General features: G+C 42.3%; 1 protein-coding gene and 1 long non-coding RNA gene across 8 annotated transcripts in view; both read left to right on the forward strand.

The window, feature by feature from the left end:
- LOC146519166 (uncharacterized) overlaps window positions 1–18,491 on the forward strand; it is a 246,573-nt gene that overhangs the window by 94,189 nt on the left and 133,893 nt on the right. The window lies entirely within an intron of this gene.
- cdk18 (cyclin dependent kinase 18) overlaps window positions 16,142–18,491 on the forward strand; it is a 637,630-nt gene continuing 635,280 nt past the window's right edge. The window contains exons 1-2 of one of the 7 annotated variants that reach the window (XM_085160688.1): window positions 16,142–16,520; window positions 16,642–16,739. The gene's annotated coding sequence lies outside the window, so the exon portion shown is untranslated. Of the gene's footprint in view, window positions 16,740–18,491 lie in introns of all 7 variants that reach the window. The other 6 variants (XM_085160690.1, XM_085160687.1, XM_085160686.1 and 3 more) reach the window with 6 other exon arrangements.

Genomic DNA, 18,491 nt, shown 5'->3' on the forward strand with positions numbered 1-18,491 from the left:
TTGAGAGGGTTAAACAGGATGCAATGGTTTAAATGGTGTTCAGGACCTTTGCTCCTGGTTTTATGTGCAATTGTTGCCTCCGGCATTAAGTGTATTCTTCTCTAACTCAGGTGAGGTGAATGATGCACCTCCTTTTGGTGACAGCAGAATTTATAAAGGTTTGCCATGAAACTCCCGTGCTTATGTTCATTTGTTGTCTCAAAAACCCATCCCACAGATGCTGCTAATTTGATTTTACTGTGAATAGTAGGTTTTTCTGGAAGGACATTATTGCCTCTTCACCTTCTACCTGAGCCAAATGAATTGGCTGCTGAAAATACCCCTGCTATCATTATTGGAGGTGCTGCAACTGTTTAGAGAAAATAGAGATCTCAGCAGGTTTAAGAGACAGGAGGAGGTGTATTTATCCTTCTGCTGAGAAGAGAGGTACACTGCAGCGTCTCATCTCTCATTGCACTGTTCAGTCTGAAGGGGAAACTCCCCCATCTGTTTCCCTGCAGGGAAAATGTTATTTGGCTGACTGAGACAGCTTCCACGATTGCAGCCACTGATGGTGGGTAACGTGTGTCTGTCCATGTGCGTGCTGTCTCTTCAGTTATTTGGAGATGATTGTGTAATGGGTTGCAGTTGAAAATAGGAAAACTGTACATGAAGTGCTACACTAACAGAAAAAGGAACAAGGAAAACTGGTTCTTTACTTTGAATTATTGAAAGTTTACCTTACAGCTGAGTTCCTGGGATTAACATATGGATCTATATGATTCACATAATATAGATTTATGTGTAGAAAACCTATATGTTTGGAGCAGCCTGAGTGTGGCCTGGGTATGTGGCTAATTTTTACATGTGAGGTATTTGATCCCCACACAACCACAATCACAGCTTGGTCATTGACAGCAATGAGTCAGACTTATTTCTGGTAGGGTATTGGACTTCACCAAGGCTTCCTTTTGTCAGCTATTGTGTCCTCAATGATGTGCTCGCTGTACTGATGCTGATGAGAAAGCTGAGCATAAATATGAAACTGAAATCTGAGGACATCTTTAATCCCACTGAGATGTCGTCTGTAGAGGAAGCAAAGTCTGGAGCAAGGGGACTAAAAATAAACGTATCCATGACCGCTTTGGATGGGGGGTTTTCGAAGTGGGAAAAGGGTATCGTGAGAATATGTTACTTAATCACATCATCAAAATGTTTTTTACTGGGTTGACTGACAGTACCCTGTGAGTTTACATTTTTATGATTATTGAAGCATGTTTGTGTGCTTAACATGATGAATTTTGTTCGTTGGCTCACTGGAAACTCTTGTCAATGCTGTTTTCTGTTTCCAGGTGCCTTCCCAGTTACCACGGCCAACTTCTGTAGCATGACCTTCCATCCTCAAGCTTCCATAGAAGCCAGTGGACTCAGCAGAAATTACACTGTCCAGAAGCACCTACACACACTTAAGTAGTTTTATCATTACATAATATTAGATGGGTTATTATGGAAAGCTGACATAAATCGATTTTCTCACAAATAGGTTGTTTTGTGAAATTTTAATTCCCTTTTGCAAAGGGGTCAAACAACAATACAGAGCACAACAGCACTCTGTGTGGCTTTTCAGAAAGAATAATAACAAAAACCAAATCATTTATAGAAACAAGTTATCTCCCTGCTATGGTCACAGCATACAATACGGACATTCCATGCAAAACAAATGGCATTCATAGTCGACTATATCTTGTATTCAAAGATTATATAAATGATGCTTTGGAACCTCCCGTTCAGCCAGGTCAGTTTAACACACACAACGAGAGAATCTTTACATTTTCCATCATTTTTTTCACCGTCACACATCATGTTTACAAAAATGGCACAATCAATAAACTTCGAAACATCTAACCACGTTTTAACTTGAAGGAACTGGGCTCATAAAAACATCAGCAGAGGAGAAAGAGTTAAAATGAGAAACACGATTAATGCTGGAATAATAAGACAGAATTCCTTAATCTGTGGCTCAGTTGCTCTTCCACATTTAAAGGAGGCAGTTAAGCTGGTTCGGGCATGACCAGGATGTCTCCTCGAGATTACATCTCTCAGTTAGCCTCGGCTGACATGGAGAAGGTGGCTGGGAAAAGAGAGGTCTCGGCTTCATTCCTTAGAAAATGGATGGATTTTTTTTTTTATCCTAAATGTGACATTTTTTGTGAGGTTTTAATTAAGAATTTAATGATGGTTTCTTATTCTAATTCCACTTTCCATTTATTTGGGTATTTATTAATGCATTAATAGTTCATTTAGAAATATTTACTTATAATTTTGCTTTTTATTGTAAATTTAAATGATTAAATATAGAATTACTTCATCAATGTCTCTCAAATGATTCAGTAAAGGACTAGATGTTACAATCCCTGATATTGCATTGCTTCAAATGGAGAAAGTCTTGAGGGATGGCTGTTATTAGGAAAGGCAGTCCAGAGACTTTACCAGTGGGACACATCTATGTGTGCCTCAACTTCACAGGGTGTTTCGGTCTTGTATCCCAGGCTAATCTGCCCTTTTTTTCGCTTCCTTCGTTAGGGTTTAGGAATTAGATATCTGATCTAGATTATCATATTAAAATTTTGGGACACATCATCAGTAGTGGACCTTGGATTCATCGGGTGTTTCAGCCATTATTACTAGACACTCTCATCCAAGGAGGCCCTGCTAGGGTTGATCAGTCACTGGTTTATGTTAAATTGTTATTTCTACTGCTTTCTTCTGTTTAGTTTTCTACAATAGTAATACTTACATCTTTAATACGGAGCCCCGCAGAGGACATGGGAGAAAAAAAATTAAGACGGACTTTTGCGAGATCTCGCAAAACAAACTCGGGATCTCGCAAAAGTTTTAGCCGCATTCTTCGGAGGCCACCAGCTCGAAGCCGACCGGGAGGTTGAGGCACAATGTGCCGTGTAAGCGGTGTTTCTCCCGGCTGTAGTATGTTTCGACCTCCCGTGAGCTAGTGGGTGTCAGATCTCCGAAAACGTCGGAGCACTTTTGCAAATATGTGATGTCTTGTAAACCAAGCAGGTATCTGACGTTTACACAACTACATTCACACCTCAAAATATGTTAAAAGTGTATTTTGTGACCCAGAAAGAGTAATATTACAACTAAGTAGCTGCCGCCATTGTTGGAATTCAACTTTTGCGAGATCTCGCAAAAGTCCATGCGAGATAGATAAAAGTCCGTCTTAATTTTTTTTTCTCCCATGTCCCCTGCGGGGCTCTGTACTTTAATATTTATGGACCCTAACCTCTTCAAAGGGATAGAAAAGGTGATAGAGAGAAGTAAGACAGCTGTATCAGTCAACCAGCAAAATTTCTAGTGTTTTCTACCCTTTTGACACCCTCTACTAAGGCAGGCCCACCACAGGTTAATCAATCCTGGGTGTGTGTCTCACAGTTAGCTGACTGCCTTAGCTGCCCAAGTGTTGTCAGTCCTCTTTAGCCACAGCCAGTGACTGGTCCTCTCAGCAGTGTTAGCTAGTTCTCTTATAGCCTGACGTTGCGCCTGTCCTCTGATCCCATCTCTAAGCAGTTTTGCTGTTGTACTGGCAACAAAGCCCCTGTACCCCACTTCCACCGGGCACACCTTGATCTTTCAGCCTCTGTCCTCTGCCTCAGCTGCCAAGTTGGCATACCGCAGCTTCTTCTACGCTCAACTGCTTCCTCAATTGCATCCTCCCACGGCACCGTCAGCTCAAAGACGTAGACAAGTTTTCGGGAGTTGGACCAAAGGACTTTATATTATAACTATAATATTATATTTTTATAACTATATAACTCAACCATAACTCAGATTGCTTTATTTTGATGTGCTTGACTCTCCTGATCCTCCACAATAAGCATTTTCGTTTTGCATTTAAAGAATTTCCCAGTAGACATATTTTGTCCAAATGCTTCATTTTGCATTTCATACTAATTAGTTGGGTCTGTTGCAAAGAGAAAACAGATTGTGCTAGCACATTTTGTTGTGATTTTGTAAGCAGATTTTCCAAACATCCGCATTTCCACAGCTATACAAGAGTGTGGTCTCTATCATCAATATTTCCCTTTGAAAATTTAGTTTGTCTTCAGAAAAACCGTATAGATGAATGTTTGTTATCTCTATGTCTGTAACTGTGCATTCAGCCAGGCTTGAATGAAAGGATAGAAACAGAAAGCGAGATCTCTGTGTTTGCTCATCAAATATGAAACAGCCTCCTTGGTGGCAGCAGCTCCCCAGGATAGATTTTAATTTCTGTAATGCTGTGTGCTTGTACACCATCTCCCTGTGTATGTGTGTTAATGAGTGAGTAGGAAAGAAAGAGATAAACTCTCCTGCTGCCGAAGGACGAGGGCAATCCAGTGTGTAAGCGTGTGTTTCCATCTGTTTTCACACATGTATGTGTCTTTATGGGAGTTCAGATGAGTGAAAACCAACATTATGTAATTTTAATTTTGTGGGAATAATATAATGAATGTTTTCTACCTTATTCTGCAAAATGAAACACTCGCCTGCATTGATTTGTTTTTTATCACTGCAGAGGACAAACGTGAGTGTCATGATTACATCAGACTTCAGCGTCATTATCAGCTTCACTTTTTTTTCTTTTTTTTCTCTTAATATAAGTTAATAAACATTGATGTTTTGAGAAGGGCTGCATGCTGTGTCGTGTAAATCATTTGATTCAAAAGTGGATTTTTCAGATTTCCCTTGTGGGTGTGTGTGCGATAATGCAGAATGACCGATTATAAACAATGTCCACCAAATCAATCAGTCAATCAATCAAATCAATCAAAATTTATTTATATAGCACATTTAAAAACAACAGTTTCGATCAAAGTGCTTCACAAATTAAAAGCACCAAATGGACTGGACTATATATAGATACAGTGGGGCAAAAAAGTATTTAGTCAGCCACCGATTGTGCAAGTTCCCCCACTTAAAATGATGACAGAGGTCAGTAATTTGCACCAGAGGTACACTTCAACTGTGAGAGACAGAATGTGAAAAAAAAATCCATGAATTCACATGGTAGGATTTGTAAAGAATTTATTTGTAAATCAGGGTGGAAAATAAGTATTTGGTCACCTCAAACAAGGAAAATCCCTGGCACTCACAGACCTGTAACGTCTTCTGTAAGAAGCTTTTCTGTCCCCCACTCGTTACCTGTATGAATGGCACCTGTTTGACCTCATCATCTGTATAAAAGACACCTGTCCACAGCCTCAACCAGTCAGACTCCAAACTCCGCCATGGCCAAGACCAAAGAGCTTTCGAAGGACACCAGGAAAAGAATTGTAGACCTGCACCAGACTGGGAAGAGTGAATCTACAATAGGCAAGCAGCTTGGTGTGAAAAAATCAACTGTGGGAGCAATCATCAGAAAATGGAAGACATACAAGACCACTGATAATCTCCCTCGATCTGGGGCTCCACGCAAGATCTCATCCCGTGGGGTCAAAATGATCATGAGAACGGTGAGCAAAGATCCCAGAACCACACGGGGGGACCTGGTGAATGACCTGCAGAGAGCTGGGACCAAAGTAACAAAGGTCACCATCAGTAACACACTACAACGGCAGGGAATCAAATCCCGCAGTGCCAGACGTGTTCCGCTGCTGAAGCCAGTGCATGTCCAGGCCCGTCTGAAGTTTGCCAGAGAGCACATGGATGATACAGCAGAGGATTGGGAGAATGTCATGTGGTCAGATGAAACCAAAGTAGAACTTTTTGGTATAAACTCAACTCGTCGTGTTTGGAGGAAGAAGAATACTGAGTTGCATCCCAAGAACACCATACCTACTGTGAAGCATGGGGGTGGAAACATCATGCTATGGGGCTGTTTTTCTGCCAAGGGGACAGGACGACTGATCCATGTTAAGGACAGAATGAATGGGGCCAAGTATCGTGAGATTTTGAGCCAAAACCTCCTTCCATCAGTGAGAACTTTGAAGATGAAATGAGGCTGGGTCTTCCAACATGACAATGATCCAAAACACACCGCCCGGGCAACAAAGGAGTGGCTCCGTAAGAAGCATTTGAAAGTCCTGGAGTGGCCTAGCCAGTCTCTCAACCCCATAGAAAATCTGTGGCGGGAGTTGAAAGTCCGTGTTGCTCGGCGACAGCCCCAAAACATCACTGCTCTTGAGAAGATCTGCATGGAGGAATGGGCCAAAATACCAGCTACTGTGTGTGCAAACCTGGTAAAGACCTATAGTAAACGTTTGACCTCTGTTATTGCCAACAAAGGTTATGTTACAAAGTATTGAGTTGTATTTTTGTTATTGACCAAATACTTATTTTCCACCCTGATTTACGAATAAATTCTTTACAAATCCTACCATGTGAATTCATGGATTTTTTTTTCACATTCTGTCTCTCACAGTTGAAGTGTACCTCTGGTGCAAATTACTGACCTCTGTCATCATTTTAAGTGGGGGAACTTGCACAATCGGTGGCTGACTAAATACTTTTTTGCCCCACTGTATACTAGATATACACTCCCAACTGGTGCATCTGTGTCCAGTAAAGGTCCCTAGGCTAGACTTCCATGCCAACCAAGCCTACCTCAGACATGAGCAAGGGACAGAAAAATGAAGCGATACCAGCTCAGACATCACCTGGATTAACAAGGTCCACGTCAGGTGTTGAGGAACCAGGACACACTGAAAAGTGGGCAACTGGAACAAGAAGGCATAAGTGGGCAAGAGATGAAAATAGGGCGCTGTTGGACTGTTACTACACAAGTAACCTCAGCGGAGGGGGTTATATGAATAGAATGAGAGACTTATGAAATCTCCGATACCCAGCATCCAGATTGATGGCGAAACAATTGTAACTCGGTATTCCAAAATTGGGAAGAAGGAACTGCTATCACGGCTAGAGACTGACGAGGTACAACACAAATGCTACGGCAAGGGGGAGCCAGGACAACGGGTGAGGGGATTATCATCATATGTGAGGACAGCCTGGAAGGCTTCTGGAGAAACCTGCAGCAAAGGAGGGACTGGTTCCATTCAACTACCAGCCGATATCCTGCCTCAGTACCACAGGCATCAGAAGAATCAGAATCAGAAAGGGTTTTATTGCCAAATGTTGAGCAGGTTTTCAACATTAGGAAATTGCTGCGGTACTTAGTGCAAACATACTGTCAGACAATGCTTAAATAAACATAAAAATAAGAATTAAGTGCTAAGTAGATAGATATATACATGAGTGCAGGTGGTGATCAGTGCAAACATGGAATGATGCAGTGAACACAGCGTAGGGTCATGTGTTAGTGGTGGGAACAGTCATATGGTTATTGTTCATGAGTCCACCAGCAGAGGGGAAGAAACTGTTCTTATGGCGAGAGGTTCTGGTGCGAATGGACCAGAGTCTCCTGCCTGAGGGGAGCAGGTCAAACAGACTGTGTCCAGGGTGAGAAGGGTCAGCTGTGATCCGAGCTGCACGCCCCAGTGTCCTGGAGGTGTACAGGTCCTGCAGAGATGGGAGTCTGCAGCCAATCACCTTCTCAGCAGAGCGCACAACACGCTGCAGTCTCTGTTTGTCCCTGATAGTGGCTCCAGCGTGCCACACGGTGATGGAGGAGGTGAGGATGGACTCGATGACTGCAGTGTAGAATTGCATCATCGTCCATTTTGGCAGGTTGAATTTCTTCAGCTGCCTCAGGAAGTACATCCTCTGGCTAAGATGAATAGCCACATGGCTCAATGCATGAGCGGGGCACAGAAAGGAAATGGCAAGAAAACCAGAGGAGCGAAACACCAGCTACTGGTAGACGGAGCAGTCACCTGAGACTGCAAGACCAGGCCGACCAACCTATGCAGTGCCTGGATTGATTACAAGAAGGCCTATGAGTCAGTGCCCCACAACTGGATCCTAGAATGTCTATAATTGTACAAGATCAACTGGACCTTGAGAGTCTTCATCAGGAATTCAATGGGGATGTGGCGTACAACACTAGAGGCCAACTTAAAGGCCGCAGCACAAGTCAATATCAAGTGCAGGATCTACCAAGCAGATGCTTTGTCCCCCAATGCCTGATGCATAGGCCTCAACCTCCTCAGTCAGCTCATTCACAAGACATGACGGATACAAACTAAGAAACAGAGCAATCGTCAGCCACCTCCTCTACATGGATGACATCAAGCTGTATGCCAAGAGTGTGGAGTTTGCATGTTCTCCCCGTGTTTGCGTGGGTTCTCTCCGGGTACTCCGGCTTCCTCCCACCGTCCAAAGACATGCAGCTTGTGGGGATAGGTTAATTGATTAATCCAAATTGCCATTAGGTGTGAATGTGCGAATGAATGTGAGCGCGAATGGTTGTCTGTCCCTGTGTGTTGGCCCTGCGACAGACTGGCGACCTGTCCAGGGTGTACCCCGCCTCTCGCCCTATGACAGCTGGGATAGGCTCCAGCGCCCCCCGCGACCCTGAAAAGGATAAGCGGAAGCGAATGGATGGATTATTTGAAAAGGGATGATGTACAATATAAACAGAAATCTTGCCATTTGATGAATTATACCAGAGTTAGCTTAAAGCTAATTGGCATTTGCAGTCCCTTGGCAGGTTACATGCAAAGATCACAAAAATGTCACTGTGAGACAAATGAGGACACACACACAGCATTGCACATTGCTATGTGCTTTATTGTGTATACGATTAGGCACTTTCTTTCTGAGCAGCTTTCCAGCTGCTACACCGCTCTCCCCTCCAGTCCCGGCAACATCCTTTAGGGAGACACGATTCGATGATGGAGGTCAGGTGTGTGAGTCAGCCTCCCCTGACACCACACCCTGAACACACTGCTCCACACCTCCCTGCAGCTGAGCCACAAGCCACACCCCGCCGAAGTTATTCACACAACAAAAAATAAACTAGTGCAAACATCCGTCAAATAGATCAAAACCATACAATTATTGGACAAATAAGAAATGAAGTCTGTGTCCTCATCACAGATTTTTTTTCTGTTTCTCATTTTTTCTGTCCAAATTGTAAAACAATAAGAAATAAACAAAAAAACATCTACATTATATGAATTTAAAGTGCACATAGAATACATAAATATGTGACTGGGCATCAGTGTAATCATTATAATTTCATTGCAATAAAGGCAGATTAAACAAAGAGAGAACAAACTGTGAAAACTCAGTGCAAGGCAGCAGCAAAGAACTCTAAAGGGATTTATTTTAATTCTGTAACAGGGTAATTAATCTGCTGTGGAGAGTTCAGTAGTTCATTGTTTTTTCTTTTCCACCTTCAGGATTCATTCCAGAAAAACGCAGCTGAACTTTCACCTCTAACATCGTTTTCACCATGTGCTACAAAGTTCTTTTAAAAGACTCTCCAGCTGGTCCCGCAACATCTGACAAGCTTCTTTTTGGAAAGTCTGACCTTACTCAATATAGCTTGTACATGTGCAAGGCTCTGAGGCTGTCAGCATGTGAATACCCATCACTGACGCAGACAATCCTCATCATGCTTGACCTCAGCTGCACTTCTTTACCAATGGGAGCCGCTCAAAATATACTAGCATAATGTGGCAATACTTTACCTCAAATTACTCTAATCCAAGATACTGGAGATATACATTCAAAATCAACAGGTAATTACATCAATGGTGATAATGATTCCCTTTTTACAACCTACTAATTGTGTTTAAAGCTGTAACAAGATGTGTTTAAACTGGTTTACTGCCAAGATTGCAGCTTTGCAATAAACCAGTAAACTGTAGAGTTTGGACTATGGAGAGTCGCAGAATATGACCTTACAGTCACTCAGAGACTTTTTCTTTATCAGCTTGCTGTCTTGCAGAAAATATGAGAGGTTTTGAGCTAGGTATGTCATTTCCACCTTTATTTGTCAAGCTTTGCATTAACATTAGAACTTAAGTCTGTTAAATGTACATCAAAGCAGTGGTAGGTGTACACTTAAACACAAAAAGTACTCAATTAAACTAACAAACTCTAAAAATGAAATCTAAAAAAGCATTAACAGCACAATATTTCCATGAAGTGTTAAAAAAGGACTTGTTTTCCAACCAATGGTCAGTGTTGGGAAGGTTACTTTTAAAATGTATTCCATTACAGATTACAGAATACATGCCCCAAAATGTATTCTGTAACGTATTCCGTTACGTTACTCAATGAGAGTAACGTATTCTGAATACTTTGGATTACTTAATATATTATCATGCTGTTTACAACTACATGAATGTACTATTGCTGTGATTTATTACTGTTACTGAAGGTCCGCGGCTCCGAACCGTAGTAAAGGGACCTCTGGCTAATACGGCGGGGTCTGTGTCGGGCTCGTAGCCGAAAACTAGCTTTACTTTGTTGTCTGGGTCAAGTTTGCTAGCGAGAGACAGAGAGAGGCGTTGAAAGGCTGCTCCAAAGGAACTTATTGTTTTTGGAGGAAAACACGAACACGGTGTACAGTCGAGTCTTAATAGCTTACTTACAACTGGGCTCGTCAGGCACTCTTCTTGGCTGCAGTGGTTATTATTATATTTACATGCTTCCAGCTCCCGTTTTTGCTCCATGACACCTCGTACTTTTCCTTTTTCTCCCTCCCTCGCTCACAGACACATAACGTGTATGGCAGTCCATTCTCCCTGCAGCATGGACTACACTGCCCATGATGCTACATTCTTTAGAGCTATACCGGTAGCATTCTGCCTATTAGCTTAGCACAACAACAATAAGGCGCTCTCTCACCCAGGAAAAACGCAGAGAGAGAGTGTCACCCTGTAACCATGGCAACCGTAACATTGCCACCTGGAACAACAGAACGTAGCTGTCAAACAAAACCCAAACAGTCCTGACCCGCCACAATATGAAACAGGAAAGTACCGCCGTGTAATCCATTTATTTCAACAAAGTAACTGTATTCTAAATACCACCTTTTTAAACGGTAACTGTAACGGAATACAGTTACTCATATTTTGTATTTTAAATACGTAACGGCGGTACATGTATTCCGTTACTCCCCAACACTGCCAATGGTGAACAATCAAGGGGGATTAGGTAACTCAATTGCTGGAATCTGAAGGGTACAGTGGTCCCTCGCCATAACGCGGTTCACCTTTCGCGGTCTCGCTGTTTCGCAGATTTTTTTGGGTGCAATTTTGCATGCCTTTCGTACAGCGCATTGTGTTCTGATTGGCTGTAGACCATTGTCAATCAATCTCGTGCTGTGTCTCCTGTGCAGTACAGAATGCGTTCAGATTGTCACATTTACATAAATCTTCTATCGCTAGCAGTGTGACTCTGAAGTGCTGTACTGTATGTTTGTAAGTTTTCTCCCCAACAAACAAAATGTGGTGCCTTTGGTTTCATTCTATGATACTGGACTTATTTTTCTACAAAGACTTGTACTTTGAGAGCATTTAAACAAGAGAGAAAAGTGTGAAAATGTTCATGCCTGTCTGAGAAAAGTGCATAAATTGTGTAGTGACGCGTTTTACAGCCTTAAGACATCTATAATAATTGTAAAAAATATCGTGGGTTACTTTTGGAACGTAACTCCCGCAATAAACGAGGGACCACTGTACAAGATAAGAGGTGACTAATGCAAAAGTTCTACATAAATTTGAATGGACTGACTTCTTTGTGAAATATTAGTTTCATTACCTGTGTAGTTATCCAATTGAGTCCTTAAATATTCACTGTGGCCAAAAATGATCTTAATTATCCTAAAATGTCACTGTCTGAAACTGTGTATAAAAGATGGATGTGAGCGCCATGACGCCACCCAGTGGTTAGTGAGGGTTCATGAAGGGCAAGTGGTGACTTGGATACATACTCATGAGCCAACAACGTCTCAGTAATGATGTAGATCTGTTTTATCCTCCTTTTGAGGAATGTGTTTTTCCTTACTTTTTTCTTAAGCCACTTAAATCTGACCTATGAAACATTCAGGAGGAAGAACCTGAGAGATGAATCTACTGTTCAATGAAGCGTCATCAAAAATGGCCTAATTAAAATGTAGCAGTTTTTTTTCCATCTTTTAAACACAGTTTATGATCAGACTGCATGGAAAGAAACAACTCACAACTCTTCTGTACGTAAACTCATTGTTGAGTAAAACCCCAGTCGGGCTTGAATAACTACTCCTGCACAGCAGGTTATATTTTAATGTTACTGCTCTTATTAATCACCACGGTGTTAAACACACAACACAGTGACCAGCCACAGCTGCTCTTTACATAACACGATCTATCTGAAATGTCTACAAATGGAATGTGATAGCAGTCGAGTCACCACTGCCAGAATGACTTCAATGTTACCTAGAGGGGAAGGGGCGTTACTAAATTTGTACATTCACAACAGAGAATGAGAGATCAGAAGAAAAAGGAGGAGAAGAATCGTAGGGTTAGGGTTAGACAGTGTTTGGAAGGTTACTTTTAAAATGTATTCCATTACAGATTACAGAATACATGCCCCAAAATGTATTCTGTAACATATTCCGTTACGTTACTCAATGACAGTAACGTATTCTGAATACTTTGGATTACTTAATATATTATCATGCTGTTTACAACTACATGAATGTACTATTGCTGTGATTTATTACTGTTACTGAAGGTCCGCGGCTCCGAACCGTAGTAAAGGGACCTCTGGCTAATACGCTCGTAGCTGAAAACTAGCTTTACTTTGTTGTCTGGGTCAACTTTGCTAGCGAGAGACAGAGAGAGGTGTTGAAAGGCTGCTCCAACAGAACTTATTGTTTTTGGAGGAAAACACGAACACGGTGTACAGTCGAGTCTTAATAGCTTACTTACAACTGGGCTCGTCAGGCTCTCTTCTTGGCTGCAGTGGTTATTATTATATTTACATGCTTCCAGCTCCCGTTTCTGCTCGATGACAGCTCGTACTTTTCCTTTTTCTCCCTCCCTCGCTCACAGACACATAACGTGTATGGCAGTCCATTCTCCCTGCAGCACGGACTACACTGCCCATGATGCTACATTCTTTAGAGCTATACCTGTAGCATTCTGCCTATTAGCTTAGCACAACAACAACAAAAAGGCCTCTCTCACCCAGGAAACACGCAGAGAGAGAGCGTCACCCTGTAACCATGGCAACCGTAACGCTGCCGCCTGGAACAACAGAACGTAGCTGTCAAACAAAACCCAAACAGTCCTGACCCGCCACAATATGAAACAGGAAAGTACCGCCGTGTAATCCATTTATTTCAACAAAGTAACTGTATTCTAAATACCACCTTTTTAAACGGTAACTGTAACGGAATACAGTTACTCATATTTTGTATTTTAAATACGTAACGGCGGTACATGTATTCTGTTACTCCCCAACACTGGGGTTTGATTCCCAGTGGGAAAAGAGTTGTCTTCTGAATCACTGTGATAGTGTCAAACTGAATTAAACTCAGTGTAGCCACAGTTGGATTATGAATGGACATTTGTTTGATTTAGCCTGAGTAATATAACTTCTGTATAGAAACGATGGGCGTGGTTGTGTGGCTTTTAATTGTATTATTTCTAATGGCCAGCAGGGAGCGACTCCTCTGTTTGCAAAATGTTCTGCTTCCTTTATCTTTGACTGCAGTAAACACTTTCCCGATGAGTTTCTGGGGTCATTTAATAGTTTCTTCTATTCACAGTCTTTGATTAAGTGTCATAACATGGACCAGACCTACCAGATGTGTCATGGTCTTCAAGTCTTCCTATGCTGCCTCACTCTTTTCTATCTTTTCTCTTCTCTTTATTGCACGATCTCTCGTTCTCCCTGTCTATCTGCATGTTGGTGTCAGTATGTGTGCTAGCCACACGCTGTGTTTCAGGGGTGGGTCCTACTCTGGTTTCCCACCCTCAGAATCTGCAAACCTGGAACTAACAAATTCACCTGTTGGTTATTACCTGAGTCTTCTACTTAATAGGAAGGAAGACCTTCAGCTGATGGCTGATCATTTTTTGGGACCGAGTTAGTGATGGTGCCTCCTTGCCTGCCTGTTGCTTTATTTTTGCTCTGTGACTTTGTCTAACCTTCTGGTCTCCTCTGTGCAGAAAACCTGGAAGTGGAAACTGAGTGAGTTACCAAGAGAGAGCTTCCTGAGAGAGGTTTATTCTGTGCATGTGTTTGTGGGAACCCAGGCTAAGCTAACCTTGAATCTTCCACCTTTAATTACTGTAAATAAGCATGCTGAACTCTTCTCCCAAGTCCAACCTGCACCTCTAGTCAAGAAAACATAGTATGATAATGTCTCTGTAGCTCTTCCATGGTAGCTGGAGCCTGGCTATGTAGAGCTTTATGAATTAATGATAGAATTTTAAAGTGGATGCTGAATTTCACTGGAAGCCAGTAAAGTGAAGAAAGAATGGGAGTGTTGTGCGCCTGCCTTCTAGCTCTTGTTAGCAGCCTACCTGCTGCATTCTCAACCAAGTGAAGTCAGGCTAAGGAAGACAGAGATACACGTAACACAATAGTTACAATAATCACAGCAGGAGAGAATCCAAGTGCATACTGAAAGTCCCAAATTATTGAATGACAGTAAAAGTTTAATTTTTGCAAGACTGGATAAACTTGTAAGATTCAAACTTCAGATCGATTCAATTCAATTTTATTTGTACAGCGCCAAATCACAACAACAGTCATCTCAAGGCATTTTATATTGTAAGTTAGACCCTACAATAATACATAAAAACCCAACACTCACATGATGCCCTATGAGCAAGCACTTTTGCGACAGTAGGAAGGAAAAACTCCCTTTTAACAGGAAGAAACCTCCAGCCGAATCAGGCTCGGGGAGGGGCGCGACCGGTTGGGGAGAGAGAAGAAAGACAGGATAAAAGACATCATGGTCAAAGATGATACCGTGGTTTTGTTTTAAAGGGGGCCGATATAATGACCGGCCTCCTTAGAGAAGCTGTCAGGGTCAAACACAAGAAGCCGAGTTATCCCAGGGTTGAGATGGAGGAAATATGGGGACATCCAATTCTTAATAGAAATGGAGAGGCTTTTGAGGTTGTTTTGAGGCTGCTGGGCTTAACAGAAAAATTGAAAATAATTATGATGAAACCCATTTGAGAACATCACTGTGCCAGTGATGTGAAAACAGTTCTATAAACCATTAATAAGAAAAAGGTTGCTGAAAAACTGAAATGAAAAATTCACCTTTGTCTAAGTGCATAAAAATATTAGTAATTTTCAGTAAAGTGGACTCAATGAGCGATGGCAGTTTGAAATAAACGGCAGTTTGGAAGTAGGCCTGTAATTCTAAAAGGACAGAACTCTAGGAGTCTTAAAACAACTCTAAGTTGTTTTAAGGAGAGGAAGACATGAGCTCTTTGACCCCTAAACTGGGCAAGTGGCTCCAGCAGATGCCAGGAACAACATCTGAGATCTCTGTCCAGATAAGCGCAGTCTCAGGCCTGAGATTGAAGGGCAAAGACTGTTGCTAGGTGAAATTAGAACTCTTTGGCCCGTAGCTAATTGCTTCATTTGCCCATAGTTTGCATGGAAGATGCTGACTTGTTTGCCATGCTCGCTAATTAACCACTAAGCAGTATTTAAAAAATGAAGACATGAGGCAAACAAAAAAGTAAAATCTGTGCCCTGCACACATAACTTTTTGTGCTCATCAGCCATTCTGTGAGATCTTGTGTTTTATTACCAATTATTATAAAAATGTTCGATTACAGGTGAGCATTTAGGGGAACATCCTGAAACTTTCCTCCAAGGGAACAAGTAGACCCAAAGCAAAACTTCCCCACAGCATGACAGATTGACAAAATCCCCTCACTGTGGCGGTCAGTGTTTCATTTTATTCCTTAAAGAGTTGGAGTCACGCACACAGACACTTTATGTGCAGCACATAGAAACAAGGATACTGTGCATGTTCAGATTTACACATAAATATGCACTGTTATATGCATTCTTTCACACACAGAAACACACACGCATGCTTTCATAGATGTCGCCACGCTAGTGTGTGCGCCCTGTCAACACCACAGGCTGGCTCTGGGGGAGGAGGGGGAGGGCTGAGAGGCAGAGGCTCGTGTTTTCCCGAGTGGTAATTGGCAGTCGCCATACCAACGAGGGAGGGCCAAAGTCAGAGATTGGTGGGGGAGGAGTTGCAGGCTGATTAAAAAGCCCTCCTCAGCAGCAGTTTCTCCTCTCCTGAGCTGTCTCCACTGTATTTGTGTCTTTATTTAGTCCTTCCTGTTATCTGGCCAGTGAAGCGACGCTTTGCGTGGAGGACGGAAGGGAGGGTGGAAGGGTGAGCTGTCAGAAGGACTGGTGGACAGGTTGGTCAGTTTCTTTACCCTGCCAAGTCATCTGTCCATCACTGTGGTAGAGCTGCCTACATCCTGTGGATTTATCTCTGTTTAAGACTGTGAGTGACACCTGGGAAGGCGAGGAGAAACCTGAGAGACAGGAGGCAGGAGGCTGCTCAAATCCCCTCCTCACCTCGCCTCTCACTCCATCTATCCATCCATCCATCCTCTGTGTGTGTGTAGATGACCTCTGCTCTTCTGTAAGTAAGTAGCTCTGCTGCAGCAACATCCACTCACAATGTTTATTAAAGGCGAACAGACTTCATAGCACCGATCAGGGGTTCAGGGAAAGCATACTTGCATTTCTCTTTTCTTTTTTCTTTAGAAATCCTCATTACCTCGCTGAATATCTCATTCAGTAGCTGTCATTTGCCACATAAGTTGCCAGTTTCGGTTTGACGCTTTGTCTGGTGCAAACACAAGGTCAGACTTAGAGATTGTTTACACATAATAAAAGCTGCTATTACATAACATGCTCTAAGTACAACAGGTACTGATATGAGGAAGCATTTTTCTTAAAGTTGTACGTCTGCACAATAACTGTAGCTGCTACAAAAATAACATCCGAGCACATCTGAAATCCCTGCCTACTCCCACCTCTCCCCTCAAGGTCTCTTCTCTGTGATCAGCTTCATGCATTAGTACACACATGTAACCTGACACAGTGATAGCTGTGATGTAATAAGGACCCCTCACCCCAATTTACAGAGATCCATCTACAAACACTGTACACACTGCAGTGTTTGCCCATAAGGGCCTGCAGGTGTAATTGTGCATCTGATGTGTGTGTACGTGTGTGCAGACCAGCTTCTCTTTTCCACTTCATTGTCACACGTTGTTGAATCATGCAGAGTTAAGTCTGCAGCGTTGCTGCTATGGCATCACGAAAATAACTGACTGTAACATTTTGGTGAGAAGTTTTTACGTCTGCTTAAGTGTTGCATCCTGAGCACGCTAAGAATGTGAAGTCATTATTAAATAGTTTAAAGTCTTCGCAGGCATCAAATAGCTTCGACTTTAATTCAGTTTCATTTTTCTGCAACTGCATTTAGTGACATACAGTTGGCAAATGTTTCGTTTGGCAATAACTGATCTCCCCTTATTCTGGACAGCAACTATAAGCTGGCCGGGCATGTTTGACAGGCTTTGATTATATCAAAATAGCAAAGTAGTGTCTGCAGTTATCAAATCACCTCAGTAAAGGTGCAGAGGCAAAATGTGTGTTTTAGTTACGCCAACGTTACCATTAGCTTGCTGCCTTAGTGCTGTGTGGATATTAGCTGCCATTATGGGTAACCTTAAAAAGCCACTCAGAACCAAAATATACTGAACACAGAGCTGCAAGCAAAAACACAACCAAAAGTGAATCTTTGAACTTGTTGCTAAGCCATCCAGGTCATTATAATCCTAAGTGGTTGAGTTAAAGGCAACGGGACTCCTTTTTAGGTGCATGAAGATATTTCATCTCTTTGAGACATTTTGGTTACACAACTTGCCTCATTCCCCCATTTACACAAACACTTTTTTCCTCTTGCCAAAAGATTTGGCATGCAGACTGGAGCAACCAGGGATGGGACCACCAACCTTCCGATTAGCAGATGACCTTAGCTTCTGAGCAAGAGGTAGCCAGGGGTGCTTAATAAAGTGTCTGGTGAACATAAATATGTAGCCATAGACAATGTTCCCTCCAAGCTGCGCGTGTGCGCAATTGCGCACTGCTGGCACTGTGTCTGCGCACAGAAAATCTGTGTTGCGCACAAAAAAAAAAATAAAAATCCAACCTGAATTGAAATGAAAATGAATACTTTAACAATCCTGTTTTGCAGTGTTAGTCAGTGAGTGACTGGCTGCTCCCGTATGGGATTAGAATGATGCCACCTTATCCCATAGTCCAGCCAATGATGCGATTCACATTCGTATATACGCAGTTAATCAACGTCGTTGACAGGCTATGACAGCGTCCTTATGTGCCGACACCGGTGTTATAGCTGGCAAAGCGGCGTGGCTGACGTTAATGGCAACGTGTATAACCATTGGAGATGTGAGCAGGACAGACGGAACTTTATACCAGTTTTTAAATTGTGTTCATCGGCCGCGTAAAACCAGAGTTATGATAAAAATATCTGCAATGTTTGTTTTTCTTCCTGAATACTATCGTTGTTTATATTTACTGCG

The sequence above is a fragment of the Neolamprologus multifasciatus genome, chromosome 5 (genome assembly GCF_963576455.1).
Source record: "Neolamprologus multifasciatus chromosome 5, fNeoMul1.2, whole genome shotgun sequence".
Lineage (NCBI taxonomy): Eukaryota > Metazoa > Chordata > Actinopteri > Cichliformes > Cichlidae > Neolamprologus > Neolamprologus multifasciatus.